Source organism: Muscardinus avellanarius (assembly GCF_963383645.1).
Source record: "Muscardinus avellanarius genome assembly, chromosome: 5".
Taxonomy (NCBI): domain Eukaryota; kingdom Metazoa; phylum Chordata; class Mammalia; order Rodentia; family Gliridae; genus Muscardinus; species Muscardinus avellanarius.
In genome coordinates, this window is record NC_137790.1 from 61,210,987 (window position 1) to 61,220,546 (window position 9,560).

The window sequence follows — 9,560 nt, forward strand, 5'->3', positions numbered from 1 at the left end:
CTAGTTAAGTCGTTCCTCCCATCTTCCTTTTAAGACCCAGACATGGTAGCACACATTTCTCTAGTATTGGCTACTCAGGAGGCTGAAATTACAAATTCAAGGGCACCTTGGACAACTTAGCAAGACTCTGTCTCAAAACAAAAAAATCAAAGAATTGTGAATATAGCTCAGTGGTAGGCCCTGGATTCAATCCCCAGTACTGCAAAAGAAAAACAACAAAAACATGGAACAGATCTTCCTCAGAAAAGTAACCTGTGATTTTTCTAGGATTTGGCAGAACACAAAGTGCTCTTTGATTCACATACAGAGCCACTGATGAACACTGCAAATTAAGCACTCATCTAGATAATGCAGAAATAAACCATCACAGTATGTCACAATTACTTTTAAAAAACCTGAATAAGAACTTTTTTAATTCAAAGGCAGAGGAATACTTTAAATTACTTGGAAATTTTAATTGAATCACTTATACAGTGAAAATCTCCCCAGGGGGAGGATAAATGTGGTGTGTGTGTGTGTGTGTGTGTGTGTGTGTGTGTGTGTGTGTAGGAGACTGTTCTATACTCTATCCCGAAGGTTGAACTATCAGTTTAATTGGCTGTATTACAGCCACCTAAGCTTTGCCTCTGCTGCTACTGACTTTTCTGCTAAGAAAACTATTTTGCTGAAAGATGATTTGGGATTAGGAGACTGTAAGAAAACCAAAATAGAAAATAAAATGCCAAGAGGCCAAGTTCTAATAAGCCTGTTCTGGATGTTAACAGTGGCCCTGCAGGACGGTTGCCACCACTGACAGGACAGAAGCTGTGAGAGGAGGAGTGGGCTTTTCTACCTAACAGGCTGGTACATGGAAACCTGTGGGTCAGACATATGAGCTCTGTGCCCTCCCCTGGGTGGAGGCTGTGCCCCTGAGTGCTCCAGGCAGACCTGCAGCTATGGATGACTCTCTTCCCCTGTGTCCCCCTGACTCCAGTAGGTGCTCCACTTCCAAATTTGCTGGAGGGTGACCGGTGATGAGAACTGCTTAAGTTTCAATGGGCAAGGTTGAATAAATGGTTTATACTTCAATTCCTGAACACTTCTCTCCAGATCACTCAGAAGCAGGTGCGAAAACCATTACTCTGCCCTCCACGTGTCTGCTAAGTGAGAGGGAGGCCACTTCAGCAAATGCCACAGAGAGAAAACAGAGACCTCAGTAACTGGCTTCTGTTTAATATGTCCTTATTACACACTCCGGACAAGACTAGCCACAGACCTGCACTTATCCTAAGTAGTCCTGGCAAAGAGGAGGTGGGATGTAATAAGGGAGAGAACACCAGAAATAATAATTAATAACAACAACAATAATAATAACAACAATAATGTTAAAACCCAAGTAAATCAGAGAAGTTAATGCAGAGGATAGATCATCAGAATCCCTGATGCGAAGCTTGTGTGCAGGTATTCTGAGAGGAATGCTCTCTCTCTCCATATTCCCAGGCCAAATTACTATGGGAGGTACTGTAGGGAAGGGCTGCAGTAGGAAGGCGGACTCAGGAGTCACACCTTTGTATTTCAGTCTGTTTACTGATGATGTGCTTTGGACAATCTCAAATCTCCCTTTGACTTATGCTCATTATAGGTACAAATGTGACATGGCTGTTTACAGGTTAAATGAGGTGAAAATCACACACACACACACACACACACACACACACACACACACACACACACACTTAGCCAAGCAAATAGTAGGAGCTCAATTACCATTATTTCTTATTATAGAAATAGAAGAAAAAAGAAACTAATGTTCACTGGGCACATGGGGTTCTCCTCTGATGATACCTGCTGTGTGCGTGGTTGGAACTCAGCCTGCTGTTTTGCTAAGGGCAAGATTATTGATGGGAAAGGCAACCACCTGACCACAGAGTCTTTACCAGCACTCCTTGTGTTCACATCAAATCCAATCAGTGTTGGTAGATGGATCAGGAGTGCAGCTTCTGCTTGTAGGGGTTCAGGCTCTTACCTCTGTGCTAGTCCCAGAGTCCTCTGCTGAATCCTCAGCCTGCAGCTAGATGACCAGGGAAGAGGGTGACTTCAGCACATTTGGACTCTTAATGGGTGAGGACTGGATGTGGACCCATCATTATTATTATTTTTTTTTGTACTGGGGATTGAACCCAGGTACATTCTACCTCTGAGCTATACCCCAAGCCTTTTAATATAATTAATTTTTATTTTGAAACAAGGTCTTGCTAAGTTGCTGAGGCTGGCCTTAGACTAGCCTCAGGAGCTATTATTTCTTCCCATAATTCTAATCACCAGAGCTTGGTCACATACAAAAGATGATGGAAAATAATTTGAGTACAGAGGAAGAAATTAGGTTTGTGATATAGTGCATGCCACAGTTCACCCTTCTGGTCACAGATATTAATTTCACTTTTCCTACCAAATATAGAACCCATTTCCCTCTCCTCAAGGAAAACAACTCTATGCCCTACCCAGTTTCTGCCTCCATTTTGAAGTCCAGGATCTATGTATGAGCAATGCAGTCTTTCCGAGGAGCTTCTGGTGACTCATAAAGTGAAAAGAGTCATCAGTTCTCATGCTTCATTCCTGCCCCCTTCCTACTACTTCCTTTTTGAGAGACAGGAAGTGGTCATGGATCTGCTGGCTTTTGTAATTCTCCTGGCCAGTTATTTTGAAGGTCTCTCCCATAGCAGTGGAGAAGTTACATAGTCTGACATGGAGTTTGTGCTTGGGAGGAACCCACTCCCCTTTTCTGGCTCTGCTCTTCCCTCTGGGAGTTTCTTCCTTTTCAACCTTACCTATAGTGGAGATGGAGTATACCTTCTTTTTGGGACCTCTTCACCATTCACAAACTACTTCCTGCTTATGTAGGTTTAGGGGCTCAAGAACTGTTTAAAAGTTAAAAGCCTTTTTTAGAGAAAACTGATTATCTTGGCAATGGTATTTCTTCAAAGACTCAGTAGGCTGATAATCTGTTTGCTTCGAATCAGCACCACATATCAGGACTGACCCTCAAGTGCTTTCTCAGATGTAATCCTCCATCCTGATTTCCTTTCCATTTCCGTGTATTCCTCTTTCAGCTGCCTGGCAGCTAGCTTTAGGCCCATTGAAACAAGAGGCTTGGCCCCCTACTTTGATATTTGCTTCAAAGCCATGTCACTGTGTTTAAACATGGAGTCTGAGTGCAGTTCTGTGGCCCAGGACCTTTTTAAGCCTTGTGGTTTTTTTTTTTTCTTTTCTTTTTGCAGTACTGAAGATTGAACCCAGGAGTATTCTACCTCTAATCTACACCTCCAGCCCTATTTTTTATTCTTTATTTTGAAACAAGTTCTCACTAAGTTTCGGAGGGCCTCACTAAGTAGCTAAGGCTGTCTGAGAACCTATGATCCTCCTATCTCAGCCTCCTATGTCCTGGAATTACAAGCATGTGCCACCATGCCTGGCTTTCAGTCTTGTTTCTTAATAGTTAGAATCCAGATGCAGTTGGCTCTTCAAAAGTTTTAAGACGCTTGATTTTTGGACTTCTCTATTCCCTTCTATCCATGCACAAAAATATACTCATTTCTTGTCTAAACTCCTATACTAAACACATTTAAATGTAACCAGCACACCTTCAATCTGTCTTTTTCCAACCACTTTTCTTATGCTTTAGCCTCAAAGGCTTGTGGCCCTTTTGTTCTGTTACTGCAGATGATATTTATGTAAAATGTTTGCCAGAGAATAGCAGAGCTCTCTAACCCACTAGCTTGCTGTATTTATTTCTTCAATGTTTGCTCTCTCATCACAAAAGCAAAAGCACACATCTTGAATTTTCACAGTGTCAGTGTTCTACTTTCTGTCCTGATTTCTATATTAGAACCCAAACCCTCAAAACAAAACAGCACAGCAGAAGTTTCTTTCTTCTTCACCTGGAGTGTGGTTAGTTGTAGGGGTAGGGCAGGCCACTCAGACATCCCTCCCTTCTTGTGCCTCTGTCATCTCCTGGGCCTCAAGTCCACTGATGGATTTTCTGTACAGGTCTCGAACTGCCTTTAAGTGAATCCTATTAAGTAGGTTCCATTGGCCGGGACTCATCAAAGGCTACTTACAATTTCAAGGCAAAGTAGAAAATCCAGGTTAGTGGTATGATTAGGAATAAGAAGATTTTGAGCTGGACCATCTATACCACATTAACTCTGCCCTGAGGTGCTGAGATGACCTTAGCTGTAGCATTTGATATTTTAATAGATAAAAATATAGCATAATGGAAGAAGCGTCCTTCCTGATGATGGACACAATGAGTGTCCTTTTCTGATGAGGCAAAAGCTTAATTTCCCCCCTAGATTTTACATTGATTAAAATCCTTGAATATTGGGAAGTCACTAAATGCAATATATATTGTCATGTTTTCAGTATTCAACAGTGGTTTAAGTCTTATTCTGCAGAAATGGATTTGTTTGGCTTTCTAGAGGAAAATTGACTCATTGAGAGTAGTTCCCCTAACATTCCTTCTAACACCCTCCCTGTCAGAATGTTTGACATAAAAGTCATTATTGCCTCCATTTTCTCATAGATACTTGTATATCAAGTGAAATATGATTTAAATAAAACAATTGGAAAAATTATAGCCCATCATCTCTAGAAGCTGATTTTCAGCTGACTATATAAGAATCAAGTTATGTACCTTGTTGAAATATACATGCTGAGAAGGATCCACTACTGAGATTAGATTTTATTAAAAGGCTCCAAGCTGACCTTGATGGGTCTTGTTTAAGGATCATTGTTTAAAAAGACCATTTTGGCCTTGTTTATCCAAATATTTAAGTTAGTACTTTTGAGTTGACCCTATAACATGAGACTTTGATGTCTATGAGAACTTAGGTTGCTACCTGGTGTTTGTTTCAGGAGTCAAACAACAGGATCTTCTCTCTGCTGATATCTAGTTGAATTACTAGGTGGTTCCTTGTTTTTCCTCATCTATTATCTAAGCCTATATATTCTATGACAGCTGAATAACTAAAGCTAGCTTTTTATTTTCTAAAAAAGAATAAAAGGTTCACACTCGAGAAATATAACGTTTGTGTTCTGTTTATGAGAATGTACAAAGTAAAGAGGTGCTAGAAGCTGAGACACTGGAGCCACGCTCCACAATCTGAGAGTTTTTCCAGTGGTTCATTCAGAAAAAGAAAAATGGATGTGTTTGTAGGAAGCCTGGTCTTTTCTCATTAGTACTCACATGGGTCTCTGAGTCGAATGTTTAGTCACCAGTTGAGGAGAGCCATTAAGGTTTTCCCCTAAAAGATATTTCTGACTCAGCTGACTGTCTTTTGCCCAGAGTCAACAAGATTTGGGGTCATGGAAGGTTCAAAATAAAAGGTCTGAGAAAAGATCAGGTGGTAACGGCATGAGGGTATTGATTAACCTACCCGTAATGTACGTGCTTTGGATTGGTTTCTATTGTATTCTGGTGGGGATAGCACGAGGATATTGACTGACCTGTAACTATATGCATATCCAGGAGTGGAGATGTGGGAAAAGAGAGGAGAGTAGCGCTATTGACCCAGAAGTAGGCGTTGGCCAGTAGAAAAATGGACCCAGGAGCAGGGGTCGACCAGTAGAGATAGTAGGCTGATGGCCTCCCCACGTAAAAAATTAAAAATTCATTGAGAATCAAATTCTTAAAAGTTGAATTCTTCATCCTCATGCCTTTCTTCGGAACCCATACTTTTGCCGGCTAGCTCTGGCAACCAGTAATCCAGGAAAGATGGGGCATGGAATGGCCATTCCCTGTCAGTTTCAGGACAGGGGAAGAAACTGGCCTTTGAACTTGAATGAGTATAACAGAGATGCTTTTCCATCCCTTGTTTCTCTAAAGATGCACAAGAAACAATGGCTTTGGAGGTTTCTTGTGTGGCCAGAGGACATTACTGCATCTTCTTTTCTCTCTGCCTACCTCTCCAGTTTGTAACTGAAGGCAGAACATTGGGTCTTGACTGCAAAGTCTGAATTCTTTTCCTAATGCTCTGTTTAGCTGGCTTTCTGACCTTAGGCAGCTTGCTCAATGTTCCTGGGGATTTTCTCATCTGTGAAACCAAGAGGGAGATAGCAGGGAATTTCTGGGGGTTTTGCAATTCTAATATTATTGTAAAGGCTGGTTAACTTCTCATCCACTCAGAAGTCCTGATCGGGTTCTAGAAGATAGACCTTTCTATAGGGAGCCACTACTTGGATAAATTTATTTTAGCCAATGTATTTATTTATTTATTGGTGGTACCAGGGTTCCTGGAAGCCCTTCTACCTCCGGGCTACACTCCCAGATCTATTTTTACATTTTTATTTGGAAACAGGGTCTCGTAAGCCAGCGTGCATGGCTGGCTTTGAACCTGCGCAATCCTCCTGTCTCTGCCTCCCAAGCGCGGGGATTACAAGCGTTCGCCACCACGCCTGCCCGGCTAGCCAATGTTTAAAGATGATAGTTTGGAGAAAGGAGTCCTGGACTTGTTTGTGGGTATTTTGTGGAGAGAAAGGAGTGTCTTGACTTTTATAACCAAGAGGTTAAAGGGTTATGTAAACAATCTACCTAGAACAGAAGGTAATGGGAAATTTTCCTGCTGACCTATAGCATTATGTGCCTCTAAACTAGTGTTCCAGGGAAGGAGGAAAAGACAATCAGGGAAATGTCCTGTGATGTGAGGTAGAAGATTGCTTTGGAGCAGCCGCCCTAGGTAATTGGTTCTTTACCCTCTCACCCCTTGAAAAGTGTTAAAATTCTAGGCTATCTTTTCTTCCACTGAGTAAGAAATACTTCAAAGAAAACCTAGGAATGTCTATTAGCCCCAAGGTTTCTGAGGTTGACTTGAAGGTGAATACACCTAGGGTCCAGAGCAAGAATAAGAATAGTACAAGAATTCTGATACAAACCTGAAGCGACACCTCACTAGGTATGTGTTTACAAACACATAGCCCATTCAAGGCTGCCTGGATTTCATCTAAAAGGCCTAGTTACTGTGGATCATTTTGATGTTGAAAAACTATTTAATATAGGGTTTTGTTATCTTTTAGTACTGAGGATTGAACCTAGGGCATTCTACCTCAGTCCTTTTTTATTTTATTTTGAAACAGGATCTTCCTAAGTTCCTTTAAGTTCTCACTAAGTTGCTGATACTGGCCTCAAATCCGTGATCCTCCTGTCTTAGCCTGGGATTACAGGTCTATGCCACCACGTCTAGATTTAATGTAATTTTTAAGCTGTTAAATAGAGGCTAATTTGATTAAGTTACTTAATTACTTATGGGTGGCTGTGGATAGAGAGGGTCTGGGCTTGAGCCCTGTGCTCAGAAAGATCTGTGAGGCAAGACCCAAGGCTTCAGGCCAGCAAGGGTATAGAGAGGTAATTTAGAAACTCATCTAATGAGGCTAAAATGCTTAATTAATGGATCAGTGTTAATATAGACCCCTTGCCACAGGGTTCTATCTTTGACCTGGTCTGTTTATAATTTTTATTAATGACTTGGGTGAGAACACCAAAGGGCAGATGAAAAATATGGGTCAAATCCAGTGTGATGAAATTTCACAGAGGTAAACACGAAGCCCAGCACTTGGTAACAGGATATTAACTGCCTAAAAGCAGTGTAAAAAGGGCATCGTTTAACAACATGTTAAGTCTTAACATCCTGTCACAGTGGGCTGCAAGCACGATGTGAATCAGCAGTGTGATCCGACTTCCAGGGAGGCTTGTGAGGTTCAGGACATGGCAACAGAACCTCTCCTGTGTCTCTGCCGGATGGAGGGCACTTGAGGGAGAGTGGGCTGTTGAGAGCTGTGGGTTGAACTGCACAAATTGGCACACTGGGAACACATGTGGACATGCTGAAGGGCTCTAGGGGATTTGTGTCATTAGATAAAGACCCAGGGGTGGATAATCAAATCTGCAGTGCTGACTGGGGAAGAGTAATTTTAGACTTTTTCTGGGTGGCTCCAGAGTCTAGACTAAAGCCAATAAGGAAAATATACAGTGTGGCAGGTTGTGGACCAGCACAAGAGAGAACTCCTTAGTGATCTGCCTAAAAAGTAAATGCAGTAGCCTAGATGGTAGTGATTTTCCACATCTGGCTGTCCAAGCAGAAACAGATGAACACTGAACAAACGGTAGAAAGGAACTTAAAGCATCATATAGCTAGATGATGTCTAACTGGGTCACTTCCTGTTGAATAGACAGGGTATAAGAGCTATAGATGAGCTTATAGATAATGTAGTTAAAAACTAATTTGGGACAGAATCCACCCTGATTTGATTTCAGCTTATTGGGTATTCTTGTATGGCATTATATTGGTCGATGAGCTGAGGCTGATAAAACTTTTAGAAGGTAGGTAAAGTGTTTCAGGAAACCATTCCTGGACACAGGAAGAGTTCTAGAATGAGAAGTAGGAAGCAAGGGTATGAATTTGGTGTCAAAATTAATCTTTGAGAGTCACCAGGCAGGTTGCTATGACTCAGTATCCTTAACTATAGAACAAGATTCAGTTTTTTATTTTTATTCTTACAGCCTTTTAGTAACATGTACATCTAACAGCTCCAGGGCAGAGAGATAGTTTTAAAACACTTTATGGCGCTGTGGCATATATTGCTAAGGAGGAGTTTCTTCTGAGCTGGAGTTTCTTTGTTGAGTGGATCTCTGTATGAATACAAATAATCATTAGGGAGACAGCTGGCTGCTGCTGTGTATCACCGATAAAACACTCTTTGTACACATCCCTGTCTTTTCTTCCTGGGAATTGTGCCAGAAGGGCTGAGAACAAGTGTTTGGGTAAGCAAGTATGGTCTGCTATCTGCTTCTATAAGGCCCCATGGGATATATTGATTCTTCTACATCTGTAACATCAGGGATAAACATGAGTCTAACAGACTGTATAAGTAGACTATGTGGGGCCAGCCCTTCCAAGCTGTCTAGTTGATAGAGAGGCCAATGAGATTAAGGAGGCAAGGCCATTTTCATGGTGGAGATGAAGGTATTTGGGACTTTTGCCCTTTGAGGGTATTTGGAGGGGCTAACATCAGAAAGGGGAAGATCTGAGAGGCCAAAGTGTACTTTCCTCTGTTCTTATGCTATGCATACCCAGGAATCCTAGCCATTCCTAGGATTCAGATATTATCTATAAGCAAATTACCACACCCTGTCCCTTTACATTTCAGGCTAACATGATCAAGTTTCTTCATCTGAATATCACACATGAGCCTCAAACAATATGCTCAGAGATGAACAATATATTATTCCTCTGAAATTACTTTGGCCATTGCATTTTCTTTACAAGTGAATGGCAACACAATCCACCCAGTTATCCCAGAAAAAATCTTTTATTCACTCACTCATTGATCTGAAAAATATTTTTTTAGTGCATACTCTGTACCGGGCAATGTTTATTTGTTGTTAATGTAGTAGTTAAAAGCCAAAAGCTTGTGCTTAAGGCAGTGCATCTTAAGAAAGAGATTGCTTCAGATGGAGAAAAAATAACAGCAAAAGTCAAATAAAATAGGCAAAAAAGAGAATTTCAAGTAATAATAAGACCCAAAAT